Here is a 17,892-nt window from a genome sequence, read left to right as displayed (position 1 = left end):
TGCTGCATTTCCTGCTTCGTTACGTTGTAAACAATAAATGAAGTCGGCTGCGTAATATTGTTACGCTGGCTGGCATTCTTTATACTTTTATACTTTACGTTGTTTACTTTCTCTTTTCTGGCTGATAGCTCCAGGAATTCGAGGTCTTACAGTGATGACATTACATGTGTGGAATCTGTGGAGTCTCAGCTTTAAATTGTATATCTTGTTTGTGCAGTTAAGATAGTAATAAGGGCATTTCTACCGTGTGTTGTGTGTAAAAAAGCGTTAGCATTAGTTAGCATTTTTTCGCTCAATGCTAATTCAAAGGCTTGGTATTACTCTTGTGTTTTTTTTAGCTAACAATTGTTCTTATTGTCAGTTAGCGGAGTTTCTTACCTTTAAAAGGGTATGAAACATTAATAGTTTCATAAATGTTAAGAAGCCCTGAGACATGTGAGAAAAAAAAAACTGTGGGAGGGGTCCACTGGGGGGACCTTCGGGCTTAACTGGTTAAGCAGTCCTTCAACTGCTGTAGTGAGTTGGCATTTTGATTGAGAGGCAGATAAATCTGTACATCATCAGTGTAACAATGGAAGGGGATATTATGTTTTGTGAGAATTGAACCTAGGGGCAGTATATACAATAGAAAAAGGATGGGGCCCAGAATCGAGCCTTGGGGAACCCCACAGGTAAGAGGAGCTTTGGCAGAGAAGAAAACACCTAACTGCACTGAGAAGCTACGGTCCGTCAAATAAGACCTGAACCATGCAAGAGCAGAGCCTGTAATGCCTGCGGACTGTTCAAGCCGTGACAACAGGATACTATGATCCACAGTGTCAAAGGCAGCAGTTAAATCTAACAGCACCAAGACAGCTGGGCTGCCTGAGTCGGCGGCTAAGAGCAGATCATTAAAAACTCTTAAAAGGGCTATTTCAGTGCTATGCATAGGTTTAAAGCCAGACTGAAATTTTTCATGGATACCATGCGTGGTTAAAAATGACTGCAACTGGGCGTAGACTACTCGCTCCAGGGCTTTAGATAAAAAGGGTAGCTGGGAGATGGGCCTGAAATTTGCGAGAATGGAGGGATCAAGATTTGTCTTTTTAAGTAGTGGCTTAACCACGGCATGTTTGAAGGCAGCTGGGACACATCCTGAGCTAAGAGAAGTGTTAACAAGCAATAAAACACTTACTCCAACTGATTCAAAAACATCTCTAAGGAAGCGAGAGGGAATGCTGTGTAAGGTGCAGTTTGTCGGCCGCAAGTGCTTGACTACATCCGAGAGAGAAGAGAGGGATACAAGCTCAAAATGGTCTAGCACAGCGGGGCACAGAGAGGGAGCAAGATCTGGGCTAGTATAGGCTAGCCTAAGAGCAGATACCTTTTAGATACAACATTTAAGAAATGTATCGCAGAGAGTAGTTGATTGCACAATTGGAGAAGCATCACAAGGATTAATGATCTAATTAAGGACATTAAAAATAACTTGAGGTTTATGGCTGTTTTTGGAGATTAACGGATACATATACTCTGTTTTGGCTGCTTTGACTGCCATCTGATAATCGGAAAGGCAAGCACGAAGAATTTCTAAGGAGACATGGAGTTTATCCTTTTTCCATTTTCTCTCTGCACGCCTGCAGGTGCTTCTGAGAGCGCGAGTACAGTCATTGAGCCACGGCTCTGAGAGAACTTTGTTGCGTCTAAGCGTAAAGGGAGCAACGGAATCCAGTATTAGTGTGCATGTCGAATCAAACAAAGAGATAACCTCATCCGCACTAAAAGCACAGTTCACCTCTAATTTACAAATCGGATAAGTATTAAAAGCATCTGAAAACTGTTAGGCAGTCAAGGGGTTAATTGAACGCAGACAACGTGCAGGAGCACGTGATTCGACTCCTACAGAAGGGATCGAGGTTGTAAACAGAACCGGTAAATGGTCTGAGATACGCGTTGCTGCACAGATTTCATCCACAGAGACAGACAATCCAAACGATAATACTAAATCTAAGGTGTGTCCTTTATCATGTGTTGGGCCAGCCACAGACTGAATAAGACCGAAATAGTCGAGGAGGTTTAAAAAATCCCTAACCAGAGGTTTAGACTCGCAGCACACATGGACATTAAAGTCTCCGCAGATCAAAACACGATCATATTTCACCATGATCCCGGACAGAAAGTCAGAGAAGTCAGTTATGAAATCATTATTGTACTTTGGCGGACAATACACGACTGCACAGAGTATAGGCGAGGCTGGGTTCAATTCAAAAAGCTGCAACTCGAAGCTAGCGTAGCTAGTTACTGGGTGAAGCAAACGGTATTGGAGATTAGCTCTAAACACTGAAGCTATACCCCCACCACGGCCGGTGGTACGGGGGGAGCTCAATTTACGGTTGCCATATAGGTTTGGGCAGCAGTATAAACTCCAGTGAGGGTCTTAGGTGGAGGAGAGCTTGGCGATCATAGACAAGCAGAGCAGGGACATTCTGACAAACATAAAACAAAAACAGGATAGCTAAAGGCAGAGCGCTGAGGGAGCGGCATGCCGACACAGGCGCCATCTTGAAATCCTTCTGTGATGGAACAAGGGATCAATGAGATGCATACGGTCTATTAAACAGACATTAAGCTTCCCAATGGTGTGGTCTTTGTTTTGTGAAAAATATGATTAGGCCTACCTCACATGTTTTGTTGCTGTTGTTGTCTTTTGTGATAGTTAAATTGCTCCTGCTGACTTGAGCCAGCCATTCTTTCCTCCTCTCTGTGTCAGTGGGGAAACCGTACATTCATATTCCTTTCTCTGAGCAATTGGAGCATCCCCAGGCAGCACAGCAAACCATGGGGGAGACTATATGCCAGGACAACACGGAGGAAAAGGCACAGACAAAACTGAGCATGATATGCTATTCAATGTTTATTGAATTCCATTTATTTACATGGATGTTCCTAAAACAACACATGTAACATCATCATCATGCTGCTGCTGCTAGTCCTTTGACTCATTGTGCTGTCAGTTGACAATTATTGATAGGCACCTGTCAGTCTCCTGTCATTTCAATTCATAAAGATTACATTAGTCATTTAGATTACTTATGTCCTCAATTACCATGGGATTACTGAAACCACCATGAATTAAATAAATGGTAGAAATTATTCTAATCTGAATGTTGAAACCTTCCTTCCCTCCCTCTAAATATATCAATAAACATTAGGAAGTGATTCTCCTGACTACCATACAAGTTTAAGAAGATAATATTTGTTTTTAAAGAAATCAAAGCAATAAACAACAGCAACAGGCTCTGTAACCAAGGCAACGCTAGCCTAACAGGTATATGTTAACAGGTAAGATAGCTGTTCACACTATCTATGAATATTTTCTACTTTTTGTAATGCTATTTTATTTCTATTTAAGATGTTTACATTTTCAATTGTTTAATTCTAGACTTTTAACTGTCTAATGTACAATGCCTTGTCTTTTGCTGCTGCAGCGTAAACATTTCCCCAATTGTTATCAATAAAGTACTTCTTATTTTATCTTAATCCTCAAATATTAGCACATTTTACTTAAAAAAAACAAACACATTGATGTAACTACATACACATATCGATATGTTGTATAAATATTGCAAATCAAAACCTTTATTGACCACTAATTACCAAAAATTGCATTTCTATCCTGTTATTAATGCATTCAAATCGTGATTGAAATGGCCTGCCACCAACTTCCGGGAACTTTCTGAGTCTCTCTGAACCACGTGACGATCAAGCATTTTGGACTTCCGCTGTCGTAACTCTTCTCTACAACTTGAGCGAGCAGGGAGGCAATGCTGAGCGCGCACAGGGTGGAGAGGTCGAGCGAGGGAAGCGGTCTGCTTGCGCACGGAGCAGGAGTTTTATGAGAGAAAATATATTTCTCTGTGCTCAAAAATGTTCAAGTGCGCGCTCAATAGCATTTTCTAAGCTCAACATGTTTCATTGCGTGCTCAGGATAGAGGCACAAATATAACGCCATAGACCTTGGCCAGGAAAAACAGACACTCGCTTGTTTAATTTTTTTGCGGTCTAGATTTCTTAATTTTTTTTCTTTTTTGCATGTGTTTATAAATTACCTCGAGGGCCGTACCAAACGGCCCCCGGGCCGTATACAGCCGGGGGCCGGAGGTTCCCCACCCCTGCCTTATAGAAACATTATTTGAAATAATAAACATCCTAAAAAGGTTATTTGAACATCAGATTAAAATGTTTCTTTAAAACATTATTATAACCTGTAGGTAATGTTAGCCAAAGTTGTGAGAACGTTCCCCGCTATCTGGGTGGTCACATGATTAGCGCAGTGGAGGCATTCAAAGTGAAGCTCAGTTTGTGGACCACTCAGTTAAGACATGCGAGGCTGACCCACTTCCAAAATCTTGAAAAGGTGTCACAAAACCTCACAGACAAAACTGCTTTTCATCCAGAACAATTCTGCGCCCATTTGAACAAACTGACATCAGAATTTGGTGCTCGATTTGAGGAGCTACAGGACATGGGGCAAGTAGTTGGTTTTGTATCAAACCCTTTCCTCAGCATTGACATTGAACAGCTGTCAGCTAAAATGCAGGAGGTGTTTACATTACCTATGGCCGTTGACATGGAGATCATTGAAATAACATTGACATTGAATTGAAGGCAAGAGATCAGGACTTTTGGTCACTCGTAATTAGAGAGAGGTATCCACTTGTGTCATGTGCGCTTAAACTGAAGGCCAGTTTGGCTCCACATATGGCCTTTTCACAAATGAACATAATAAAATCCAAGTATAGAACTCGTATGACGCTCATCTTACGGTACGTCCACACGGCAGCGTTGTGTGCTTCAACGGAGGCGCTTCCCATTCACTTTGAATGGGGTGACGTCACGCTTTGCAGAACTGCATTGTGGTTCCGTCGGGTCACTTTGCCTCCGTTGCTCGCTTCGAAAGTCGAGAAAAGTTCAACTTTTCAAGCGTCGACGGAAGCGCCAGCCAATCAAATCATATGCCAGTACAAGCACTAGCCAATCAAACCGTGTGCTTGTGTGTCCGGGGCAGGAGATTAATGTGATTGGTTGTTGGTCCACGCCAGACACAAGCTTCAACGCAATGCTGCCATGTGGACGTACCGTTACTGACTGCCTCAGGCTGGCAATCAGTAACTATAGGCCAGATTTCAAAAGGCTTACGGATAATGTGCAGTCACAACAGTCTCATTAAAGGCAGGCTGATAGAGCAACTTGAGCATTGAAAATATATTGTGCATTGAACAGAGAAACTTAATATGGATTGCATTGAACTGTAGGCTAATATCTGTACATGTGAATATTGGTAGATCTGGGTTTACATTTTGGAATAAAAAGTGATCTAGGTCTTGAAAAGGTTGGTTACCACTGCTCTAGTGCAACCATTGAGGTTGTTTAGTGCCAATAAGCATATGTTAAAACTAAGTTGGTTAAGACATTTTTCATTATCTTTTACACTTTGGTATGATAATATTTTTATCGTGAGATATTGTTTCTTGTATCAAGTATTTCAGCATTGTGTTGTTTCAGTTTCCTTTTTGTGAAGAATTTACTTGGTTTTAGAAAGTTCTAATGAGGGTGGATGGCATGCTTTGGAGTAATAATTATTGCATTTCACAAAATACTTTACAGACTTTAATGTAAATATAATCAAATTATCAAGTGAGAGTCATTATAAATCAAATATAAAAGAGTACTGCCACATTTAGAAGGAAGATGCAAGGTACTGGCTAGAGATGGCCTTATGTAATAATGTTTGGCTGTTGGTTGTTCTCCACCAACACTCTATTTGTTTGAGTCCTTATCATCACAAACCATTAACTGGATGGGCTTTGTTGGACATCAGACCATTTAACAGTGTCTGTTCTCTCTCAGTGTGGGAGGTGATAATTGAGACAAATTCCAAAACATAAAACTCTCACATATGAAAAGTGAGATATAGTTTCAGTATTTTTGTTTGATTTGAAAACACGGAAAGGCTTCGCTTTTGATTCAGGACTTTCTAAGATCATAAAACAATGTTGCACAGGTAAGGGGTGCACTGCTCTGCACTGTAAGGATGGAGACAAGCAGTGGCCGAAAGTTTTGCCGGATATAAATAGGGGTGGCCGTGGTTTGAGGCGGAGTTTTAGGCGTGGCCATGCTCCTGAACCTATGTTAGCAATTTAACCTCATTTCACTAGCAGGAACAACAATGTGATGTTTGTAAGTTTATTGAAGTAACATGTGAATGATGTGAGGGGGGTCAAAGGATGATCTGGGAGGACGAGCTGTGGTCCGTGCAGTGGGAGACTCAGAGTGGGGGTTCCGTCTCCGGCATGATCTGCGTGGGCTGATTACGGGCCCCCAAAAGAGTCGGATTAAATGGAACTGAGTTGAGCGTGTGCCCGTCTGAGATCGTTGAGATTGTTACGGATGTAAGTGTGGTAAGCTTGGGATGACCAGCAGCCCAGGACCTGGATGATTTGGTCGGAAATGCCTAGTCTCGCTGCTGCGGACGCTGCACCGATGCGGAAGGAATGGCTCGAATAGTGTTCTGAGCGTATCCCCGAAATAAGCAAGACGTTGTGGAAGTGTTTCTGGAACCAGAAACGTGTGGCCATTTTCCCTGTTTCGGTGAGAAAGAGTGGGTGTTGAGGCGTTGCATTTGCAGCGTACCTTGCGCTGAGGTATTTGGTTAGTGGCTCGTATGGGCTGAGATACGAGTTCAGGCGGAAGATGTGGATGGGGAAAGAAATTCCCAGCTGATCTGTTTTACTCCTTCTGAGTGTAAATATGAGGGAGTCGTTTGTGTGCAGGGATATGTCGGATAGGCTGGGGTGGTGGTGAGGGTTGTAGGCGGATGAAGTAGGTGCGAATTCGGAGCATCGCAGGAAGCCGAAGAATGCTAGCAGGAACATGCATTCTAGGGTAAGGTCGACCATTGGTGATAAGTATCCTGAGCGTAGGGAACGGATGCAGAGGCTGAGAAGGTCGGAAGTGAGTGGCAGTCGTTTGGCTGTGAGGGAGGGTTCCTGCTTACGTAAGCCTTTGATGAGCATTGTGACGGGGCTATGGGATGTGGCCGCTGGCTATTTTAATGAAGAAGTTAATTCCGGCCAAGTATGTCTGAATAGTGGATGTCCGGCACTTACGGATGGCGTGAGTAATGAAATTGCAGACGGATATGACGTCCAGAGTGGGGAATGGTAGCTGGTATGCTCTGTGATATGCCTTAAAGCAATTCCAGCCGGTGAGATAGGCTGACAAGGTGCTTGTGGCAAGGCTGTTGAGGATGGCTTCCCGTGAAGCGTATGAGAGTAGTTCCAGTTGTGGGTTTAGTTGAATGTGGTGGCTGAAAACGGTGGGACTTGTATGGGATGGAGATCCGCCTCTGGGGCCAAGATTCTGAATTTCTGGAATTGGAAACGAGACAAAGAGTCAGCGATGCCGTTCTCATGACCTGGGATGTGTGCTGTTTTGAGGATGAACTGGTGTTGGGCAGAGATTAAGGTGAGTCTGCGGAGGAACTGCATGATGGCTAGGGAGCGAGATCGGCCTTTGTTAAGGATCTCTACGACTGTGCTGTTATCGGTGTGGATGAGTATGGCTTTCCTAGACCATTCGTGCCCCCAGAGAATGGCGGCTATGATGATGGGATATAGTTTGTGAAGTGCGGATGAAGGAGAAAGCATCTGCGAATTGAGAGCTGTGAACTCCGGAGGCCAGGTGGATGAGAACCATCTCCCTGCGTAGTAGCCGCCGAAGCCTATGGGGGGGGCTGCGTCAATGAAGAGTTGGATATCCTCGGGTTTGGTAATGAAATCATCATAAAAGAAAGAGATGCCGTTCAACGAGGACAGGAAGTCCTGCCAAAGGTGCATTTCCATTTTGCATGCGTCGTCGAGAAATAGTCGATCGTGGATGGAGGGAACTGACGCCGCTCTGTTCAGCAGGTTGGACAAGAAGGGTTTTGCTTGAGTTATTATGCGGATGGTGTAATTTAGGTGGCCGAGGAGGGCTAACAGCTGCCGTTTCGTGCATCTGTCTGCCTGTAAGTAATTTGACAGGAGGAGAGTGATGCGCTGTACTTTCTCTGAGGTTAGAGAAGCCTGGAAAGACATTGAGTCCAGGGTGATGCCTAGAAACTCGATGGTTTTAGGCCCTGAGGTTTTCTCTTCGGACAGAGGGATGCCAAGGTCTGAAAATGTTTGTATGAGTGTGCTCAGCCCGTGGCAGGGGGGTGAGGATGGTGGAGTGACGATGAGAAAGTCGTCAAGGAGATGGAGCACGTAGGGGAGTCTGTGGTTGTTTGTCAAGATCCATCACAGATCTTCTGAAAGGGAATCGAAGATTTTGGAACTGCTTCTGCAGCCGAATGTGAGGCGTACTGAGAAGTAATAGGCTCCCATCCAGTACACTCCGAAGAAACGCCAGAAATCTGGGTGAATAGGCAAGATCTTGAATGCACTGGTGATGTCTGCCTTAGAGAGCCATGCTCCGCGGCCTGTTAAGCGGATGAGGGTGATGGCGTGGTCGATGTTTGCGTATTGCATCGAAAAGTCTGGGCTTGGAATGACACTGTTAATGCTCGGGATGGCTGAGCCGTGTGGAGAAGACAGGTCTATTATGAGCCTCTTTTTCCCGGAGTATTTCCTAGTAGCTATGCCTATTTGACTGATGCGGAACACTGGAAAGGGGGGACAATCGAATGGGCCAATCATGAACCCTTCTTTGACTTCTTTGGCTAGTAAGGTGTCGACGGTGTGAGGTTCTGTTAAAGCGGACTGAAGGTTGCGGCAGATGTGAGATGTGTCAGGCAGTATTGCTATGCCTGGGTGGAAACCGTGGGAGAAGCCACTGGTGAGAAAGTAAACAAACTGTCTATCTGGATGATTTACTAAGGCGGTAGCAAGGTTGCTTACCTTGACGGGTGTGCTAAGGTGCCGTGCTAGTCAATCTGTTGGTGTAGTTGGGTTGTGAGGGCAGGTGCTCCTGGCATGAGCGCCGCCGCAGAAAGAGCAGATGTGCATGAGGCGGCAGCTAGAAAGAGAGCAGCCTAGGTCGTTGAAATTGTTACACACCATCCTGCCTCCCTGGTAGAGTATTGGCCTTCCACGTCTGTCAACGCCCATTGAAGCGGGGGCATTGGCTGATGGTCGTTTGTTTACGGGCCTGGGGATGATGGGATGTGGGGGTGCAGCAGGTGATTGGCGGTTGAAGGTTGAGGCGTTGCCTCTTGATGGAAAGGGGAGTGAGCGGGGTGGCTCGGGTGGTGGGGCGCTGACTAAGCATGCTGAGGCCGGGTGGGAGGGGGCTCCGCATAATTGGCAAGAGAGGGATGCGCGTGCTGCAAAGATGTGGCAGTAAAGCTCGGAGTCCAGAGCGCCCCAGTATGTTCCCTGGTTGAACTGGTTGAACTGCTTGATGCGGCCGGCGGCTTGGCTAGTGAAGTGGACATGGTAGGTGTAAAACCCTGAGCCTCCAAAGCGTAAGGCCATGTCGAGCTCTATGAGGAGATACTCGTCTAACTCGGTTCTGCGTGTGGGATAGACTGAGCAGATGACGTCGCGGTAAAGGGAGAAAGCTAGGGCGAACTCTGCGGGGGTTATGTCCTTGGACCTCGTAGGTGATGGATTTCGCAGCTGGACTAAACCGAAGTTGGTCTGCATTTCCCTGGGCTGGCTAGTGTCGGTGATTGATGGCTGTAGTAGCTGAGCCAAGTCTACGTAGTTACCCAGGAGAATCTGCTGGCGCAAGACGGGCGACGCGGGGGAAGGGCGATAGACTGAGGAGGCTGGCTGGATGGGTGGTGTTGCTGTGGCTAGAGTGTAGCTGGTTGCACAGGGAGGAAAAACATTTGGGTGTTGGGGAAGGGATGGGGTAGGGTTGGCGGGAGGGGGAGGGGGAGGGGGAAAGGATAGACCAGTTGGGAAATAAGGTACTGGGTAAGAGTCGGCTAATGGGTTAGCGTGTAGCATGGCCCCTTGGGTTACTGGGTGAGGCGCTGTTGCTACGGGGTTAGCCGCTAAAGGAGGAAGGTAAGCGGAAGCTGGGTTGCTGTGGACCGCTGAAGGTAGAGAAGAAGAAGGGATGGAGGGATGAAGGGATGTATGTGCAAGGGGATTTTGTGAAGCCTGTGAGCACAGGGATAAGAGAAAGGTTGACATGAGCTGCGACATGTCAGACACAGAGAGAGCAGGCACGGAGGGCAATACGACCTGGCCCCCGACAGGGGGTGCTAGTGAGTCGGGCTGTGTCCGTGGAGGAGGACGGCGGCCTGTGACGTCACGGCCCGTGGTGCGCGCGCCGCGCGGTGGTTGGCTCTGGAGCAGGAAGAGCTGTGTGTGTCGTTGTTCTTGCCGTTGTGCTGCTGTAGGCTTTGTAGAGATTGAACAGTCTAGCCTTGTTGTCGTTTCGGTGAAAGTGGATGCCATTTTCTCTCAGGAAACGTTGGAGTTGAATGACTGTCCACCTCCGTAGTTCGGGCTCCGTAGTTCGGGCTCCGTTTCGGAGCGCGGCTCCGTCCGAGAGGAGTGTCGAGTGCGCCGCTGCGAGTGACTGGGGGCTGCGAGTGAGGCAGGCTGCCGGTGGTGGGGAGATTGGAGCTGGCTGTGCCTGTTGTGGCCCCGGTTGTTTGCCCTCGCTGGCGGAGTAGACGAAGCCTGGAACCTGTCTGGAGTTGGAGGTATCTCGTTGGGGGAGCTTGAGTGGGAGCGGTGGCGGCTGGTGTGTGGGACACCGATTGCCGAGCGCACGCGGCTCCGTTCGGATGCTTGGCTTAGATCCGACTGCTGACCCGAGGATGGCGGGTAGCAGATCTTCATCTGACTCCGGCGAGATGATCAGCAGTTCGGGATTCATGGTGAGTCAAATGTTCTCGTGGTAGCGTTTAGCTTGTTTGAACCGTGACGACGCGCGGCGTGAATCACGGTCTGGCTGACAGTCCTTGAAAGGATGGAGACAAGCAGTGGCCGGAAGTTTTGCCGGATATAAATAGGGGTGGCCGTGGTTTGAGGCGGAGTTTTAGGCGTGGCCATGCTCCTGAACCTATGTTAACAATTTAACCTAATTTCAAGCCATTTCCTGTTGTTGTACCATGCAGCGGCAAAAGTGCGCTTCTTTCCTGAAAACAATCTCCCTGGATAACGATCCAGCTTCACCTGCTTGGGTTTATTAACCCCAAGATCATCGCTAACTCAGCCCCGGGGTTTGCCAAGGTCAAGCTTGTGACATTAAGGCGTGCTGCTGCAACGGCAGGTGCAGGGTCGCCAGCAGTACCATCGGCTGCAGTTCTTTCATCGCTATTTCGTTTTAATAAATCCTTAGACCTTTTAAGCCAATTTTTGATGTCCATTTTGTAATTCAAACAGAAATGGGAGTCTACAGAATGCACAATAAACAGCCTGCGATTTTTTTTTTTTTTTCTGACATCACATACATCGTAGCATAAAAGGGCCTCCCTGGCCCTCCCACGGCGCCGGGCATGGTTATGGCGGCAGTGGGAAACAGTTGTTCCAGGGTGGGTAGAGAGGCCTGGCTGATCTTGGGAGTGTGGAAGGCCTTGGATTCCTCCTGGGAGAGACATAACAATGAGTGTGAGGCAAAAGCTGGCACATTTGTCAAAGAATATGCTGGTAAAAAGCTAGAGCGGCACGCAACAAAGGGTTCACGGCAACAATCTGGCAGGGAATGAGTGCAGGCTGCAGGCTTTCATAGTGTGGCTGATGAGCAGGTTGCAGGTGTGGTTGATTGGAGATTGCTCCCTGCCGTGTAGAGCAGACCAGCAGGCAGAGAGAGAGAGACACACAGTAGAAACAAACACATACAAACACTAACAGGGGTTTCAGGGACGGGCAGTGACAGTCGGTCCATTCCTCTATATGTCTGTCGGTCTCAAATCTAAAGGGTGCAATAGCGATTTGTATCCAATATGCATAAACAGCGGACACTGTTTACTGTATACACAGCCCTCACAAACCACTCACGGCCAGATAGCTTATCTAACAGTTAGAACTTACATACGAGACACAACCTTTATAGTCAGAAAAAAGTGTGATTATTTTCGGATATTTTACACAAATTAAATTATGAATACTGTGGGCCTACATACCTTAGTGTGATTATAAGTGCATGTGAGTGAATATTGACATGCATAAATTCGTTTTTATACATCCTATTCATTGTCTCAATGCGCTCATACATCGCATCGAAAGTTATCACCAAAAATGTTAAGAATGTTTTTAGAGAACGTTATGCTACCTTTCAGAAGAACATTCTGGGAACCAAAATAAAACGTCCCGCTGAAAACGTTTTAAGAACAGTAGGGCATAATGTTCTAACAATGTTATCAAAAACATCTTAAGAAGGTTATCAAAAACATCTTAAGAAGGTTATCACCAAACATTTCCAGAATGTTTTTAAAGAACGTTATCCTACCTTTCAGAAGAGCATTCTGGGAACCAAAAATAAAACGTCCTGCTGAAAACGTTTTAAGAACAGTAGGGCATAATGTTCTAACAATGTTATCAAAAACATTTCAAGAAGATTATTACCAAGCATTTCAAGAATGTTTTTAGAGAACGTTATCCTACCTTTCAGAAGAACATTCTGGGAACCAAAATAAAACGTCCCGCTGAAAACATTCCTAGAACAACGAATGGTAACAAACTGGGAACTCACACATGCCACCGCAAACATGCAATATCTGCTTACAGCTTATCATGAATTACGTGCTTGTTTGTTTTTTTCAAAAGGAAAATGTGGTGACATCAGATTTTTTTTAAAACATCCTTTTCAAACAAATGCAACAAGTTTGTTTTTTAAAGCACTCTAGAAATCAATCTGACGTTGACCATGACCGTGTTAATATTTGCCATCACAGGAACGTTTTATAAAAAAAGAATAACATCCTGAAAACATTTTCAGAATGTTGCTTGGAGAATGTTCTTCATTTGTTATCATGTAACATTGAGGGAACGTTTTATAAAGAACATCTTTAATGTGTTACCCCAACAACGTCCAAAACACATCCTTAGAATCTTGCAGGCAAAACGTTCCACCTTTGTTAACATATCACATTAAAGGAACATTTTATAAAACACTTTATGTCATCTCAAGCCTCAATAACATCCTGAAAACATTTTCAGAATGTTACTTTGAAAATGCTCTTCATTTGTTATCATGTAACATTGAGGGAACGTTTTATAAAGAACATCTTTAATGTGTTACCCAACAATGTCCAACAAATAAATAATACGTTGTGTGTTGTCTGTATTTGCTCAGTGATGATACTTATACTTCTATAATCTGTGGAATCTCAGGATGTTAGCTAAGCTTGTTTGTGCAGATCCAATAAGTATATCGATCGGTATAGCTAGAGTTCTGTGCTAAGTGCGTTAGCATGTTTTCGCTCAGAGCTCATTTAGACCCTTCTTGTGAGACTTGTGTTTTGTTTCGGTAAAAATGGTTCGTATCATCAGTTAGCTGAGTTTCTTCCCGTTAGGAGGGTATGACACATTCATCGTTTTTTTTAATATTAAGAAGCCTTGAGACACAGTGTCGTAAAAAAAAAAAAAAGATCCGCCGAAGGGGTCTTTGGGGCTTAACAGGTTAACAATACAACTAATGCTGTTAATACTTACTCATCGGGGACAATGTTAGCATTGGGACGCACGCCCAAGTTTCAGTCACACAGTCAACATTTCTCGGAATTTTCTAGTCCCCTTTTACCCTATTTACTAGACCAGTGGTTTTCAAAGTGTGAGGCGCGCCACCCCGGGGAGCTTCAGGGGAGGCTCAGCGTGAGAAAAAAATAACGAGAAACAGTGAAATCTAGCTAGTTAACTTCAGCTAACTTTATGCGAGCGGCAACATGGATACATTTTTAGTGAAGTTACCTAAAGTGAGAGAGAAGACGTCTGGCAGAAAACAGAGGAAGTATGACCATGATTATTTGCAGGGTTCGTACGGTCATTGAAAACCTGGAAAAGTCATGGAAATTCAAAATGGAAATTCCAGGCCCTGGAAAAGTTATGGAAAACAATATTTTTCCCAAAGTTTTTGAAAAGTAATGGAAATGTAACTAAAGGTGCGTCAAATATAATTTACATTTTATCTAATCGCCGAAATAATCTGCGGTCGCGAGCTGTTATGTGCCATCATGACAAGCATGGTGTTATTGTGGCACAGGCTGAGCCGCTGGTGAACAGCTGTTAGAACGAGCCGTTCAGGTGTTCAGAGCAGAGCGGCAGAGCGTGATGTGAACTGAAACGTTTTTCTGTCGCAATATCATTTAAGGAATCGTTGATCTAGCTAGCTAGCTAGCATACATTGTCACTATCTGCTAACGTTAGCTTTAGCCTTCGTTTTCTAATAGTTTTTTTCATAGGCTATAAACAGAGGTGGTATAAGTATAGATATTGTGCTAAAGTAAAAGTAGAAGTACTCAGATATTGTACTTTAGTAGAAGTACTCAGATCTTGTACTTAATAAAAGTAGAAGTACTAGAGTGTAGGAATACTCTATCACAGTGGTTCTCAAATGGGGGTACGCGGACCCCTAGGGGTACGTTGGAGTACTGCAGGGGGTACGTGTGATTTATTTTATGTAATGAAAAAAAAACGTAATTAATGCATTTAAACAAACTACTAATAGTAGATTAACTACTTTATTCAAAGATGTACAGTAATTCTGGATAATAAAATGGGAAAAATAAACGGGGTGCTCTCTTTTCCTCTTCCTCTCCTGACAGCTCGTCAGGCTCGTGCAGCTCGCTGAACCTGTAATAAGTGACCCGACAGTAAAGAATAAATATATGTATTCATGGGTACCAAGTACGTCATTTCCGGAATGCCCGCCTCCATCTTTGTGACTGACTCTGACAGTTTGTTTACACTCCTCATGGCAGCAAACACAGTGCATTTAAACGGGAAAGAGAGAGAGAGAGAGATATTTGTTAAAAACGGCGATTATTGGATGCGATCCCTATTTGTTACCCCCAACTGTATTTTGTTTATTGAATTCGGCTAAGTGTCTTCCCCAACTAACTTTTCCCGACATATATATGTATCTTGTTCACAATCCATCTCCATTCACCGGAGAGAGCCTGAAGGCTTTTAAGAGCACAGATGCATATCAATACGCCGTTGCCGGGTGGGTGAACGACACCAAGATATGGCATGTCGAGAAGATACACCTACATGTGATCACAGCGAAGGTAAGTAATTTAACAACAATCATAAACCGTGTTATTATAGTTGTATTTATGTCTAAAGTGATGATGTTAGCTTGCTAGCCAGTTGCTAGCAAATGGTATTTCTAGCTAACATCATAACTCCAGCTAGCTATATTGTTTTAAAGCAACATACTCTTCTTTCAATGACAAATTAATTCTTATTTTTTTCTACATAAGCAAGAGGTCCATGTTTATTTCACGATTCTCTGTCACTTGCACTATTGTTATATTTCGCGTTGCTCTATCTTTACTTGTTTTTTTATGTCTTAAGGATATTGTATGTTGTAGCCTACTTTTGGAGCAGCCTGGGACTTCAGATATTAAATGCCAATCTACGCTGTAGCTATTGTATTTGACAATAAACCTTTGAATCTTACATTTGTACAAGCTTAGGAGAGTTTAGCTTTTATATGACAACATTAATATACTGCATTTTTCACTTAACAGGTCAATCCTTCCCAGGCTTTGAACAGCAAACCAACATCTCCATGGATTGTGGTGCAGGAGGACGGGACAGTGGTGATGGCGCATTGTACATGCATGGCAGGGTTAGGAGAGGTTTGTTCCCACGCAGCAGCACTTATGGTTACAGTTGTGGCTGCTGTTGAGAAGAGAAAACCAGACATGCACAGAGAAGCCATGCACATGGACACAGCCTAGCACTAAAATGGTGAAGTACGATGAGGTGTCTAACATCTTCACCATTAAAGAACAAGTTCAAGCCGAAGACCTGTTTCAGCACATGAGACCATCTGCTGATGATTTCAAGTTATTCTGTGAACAACTCCACCAAAGTGAAGAACAAGAGACAAAGCCCAAGAAAAGTGCTATCCTGTCGGTCATTGAAGGCCATTCCCACAGATACGTACGCCAAAGACTGTACAACTGGATCTGCCAACACCCCTTACCAGTCTGTATCAAAGCAGTAGACTTGTACTGGATTTGCCTGCACTGCTAGAGGAGGGTGCCAAAGTCTTTGAGGAGCTGAATCTCACACCAGAGCAGGTAAGAAATAGAAATGGCTTACGGTAAAATAAAAGCGTGTCACAATGCTAAATCCTAAACATCACTATATTCATTAAGAATAACTTCACTGCTTTCTGATAATTACAGCTCTTTTGATGGTTCAATTCTTTTTGAGTATTTGTTAGTTGAGGAGAAGACCAGGAAAAAGAGTAGGTCGAGGGTCTGGTTTGAGCAGAGAGCAGGGAGAGTTACTGCGTCATCCTTCCATGAGGCAGCCAAGACAGAGAGCTCTTCGTCTTTGATTAAAAGAGTTTGCTATCCTCGCTCCTCAGTTTTCCACTGAAGCGACCAGGTATATATACATTTAGGCAGCAAGACTAAATCATACATTCTTTCCACTACTTCATCATGAATAAATACAATAATTGAGTAACTAGATATTATGAGGGTAAAACAAGATATTAACATTCTAATAACAGTATTTTAGGGGCTTTTTAAAGCGATGAGTTTTTTTCCAAAATAACATGTTATTTTCCTCAGATGGGGTTTACAAAACGAGGACACTGCCACAAAGGCTTACCTGGTGGCTATGCAAGATCACCATGAAGACATCAATGTTGCAGCATCAGGGCTCATCCTCAACCCAGAGCTGCCATGGATTGGTGCATCCCCAGATGGTGTCGTGACCTGTGCTTGCCATGAGCCTGGCATTTTAGAAATTAAGTGTCCTTTCAGCGCTAAAGACTGCAGTCTACTTGAATGCACCAAAGACTCGCAGTTCTGCCTGACTGTCCCTGAGGGAGGTGTGATGAGCCTAAAGCTGAATCACAGCTATATGTATCAAGTGCAGGCACAAATGCGTGTCGCAGAGGTAATGTTCTGTGATTTTGTTGTGTGGACACCTCAAGAACTTTTTAAACAGCGCATCATGTTTGATGACGCTTTTTTTGATGTTGCACATTCAAAGGTGGTAAACTTAATTAGAACAGGGATACTACCAGAGTTGTTGGGTAAATGGTTTACTGTGCCACGCTTCTCCCCCACTGCAACCTCTGACAAAACATCTGAGGGACATTAAGAAGCTGACAATAAATAAGCTCTTCTTGTCAGACACTGGTCTTTTGCTTTTGTCTTCATGGTCAGGTTTTTGTTTACCCATTAAGCTTACATATTCATACACTGTAGATTGTGCAATAAATAACTGTATCTAATAGGGGTGTAACGGTACACGTACTCGTACCGAAATTATTCGGTACGGGCCCTTCGGTTCGGTACAGGTGTGTACCGAAGTGTACCGAACGAATATAACGTTTAACGTAAAAAATTGAGAACGTGAACAACTTTTTGGAAGTAATCTCAGGTGCTGCGTCGCAGCATTCAGAGTAATTTGGTCACATTGGGTTCAACGCGTCATAGAGCGAGCAAGTCATTTCATTGGATGAGAGGCATACTATGAGAGCTGGTCAGAGGGATGCGTTCAAATGTAGTCAGTAATTTGAGGAACTGTCGAAAATTAATGGCGAACGCAGATAAAGTTGAGCTCGAAAATCCTCCAGCATCATTGAAGTCTCCGGTTTGGGAACATTTTGGTTTTGCAGTTACGTACAAGGATGACGGACAAAGACAGGTGGACCGAACCAAAGCTGTTTGTCGGCATTGTTCAACTAACATTGGTTACGCGGCTGGCAATACATCAA

General features: G+C 44.3%; 1 long non-coding RNA gene and 1 pseudogene across 1 annotated transcript; one reads left to right on the top strand and one right to left on the bottom strand.

The window, feature by feature from the left end:
- Positions 1-7,331: 7,331 nt before the first annotated feature.
- On the bottom strand, positions 7,332-8,717 carry LOC117559691 (annotated as a pseudogene).
- Positions 8,718-15,017: 6,300 nt separating this feature from the next.
- LOC117559689 lies at positions 15,018-17,218 on the top strand. The gene is made up of 3 exons (XR_004570985.1): positions 15,018-15,211; positions 15,677-16,234; positions 16,736-17,218. It is a non-coding gene; the product is annotated as an uncharacterized LOC117559689 (long non-coding RNA).
- The last annotated feature ends 674 nt before the right edge of the window (positions 17,219-17,892 follow it).

This window comes from Gymnodraco acuticeps, unplaced genomic scaffold (assembly GCF_902827175.1).
Source record: "Gymnodraco acuticeps unplaced genomic scaffold, fGymAcu1.1, whole genome shotgun sequence".
NCBI classification, from domain to species: domain Eukaryota; kingdom Metazoa; phylum Chordata; class Actinopteri; order Perciformes; family Bathydraconidae; genus Gymnodraco; species Gymnodraco acuticeps.
Note: the sequence above shows the minus strand (reverse complement) of the source record. Positions and strands in the feature narration are given on the sequence as shown.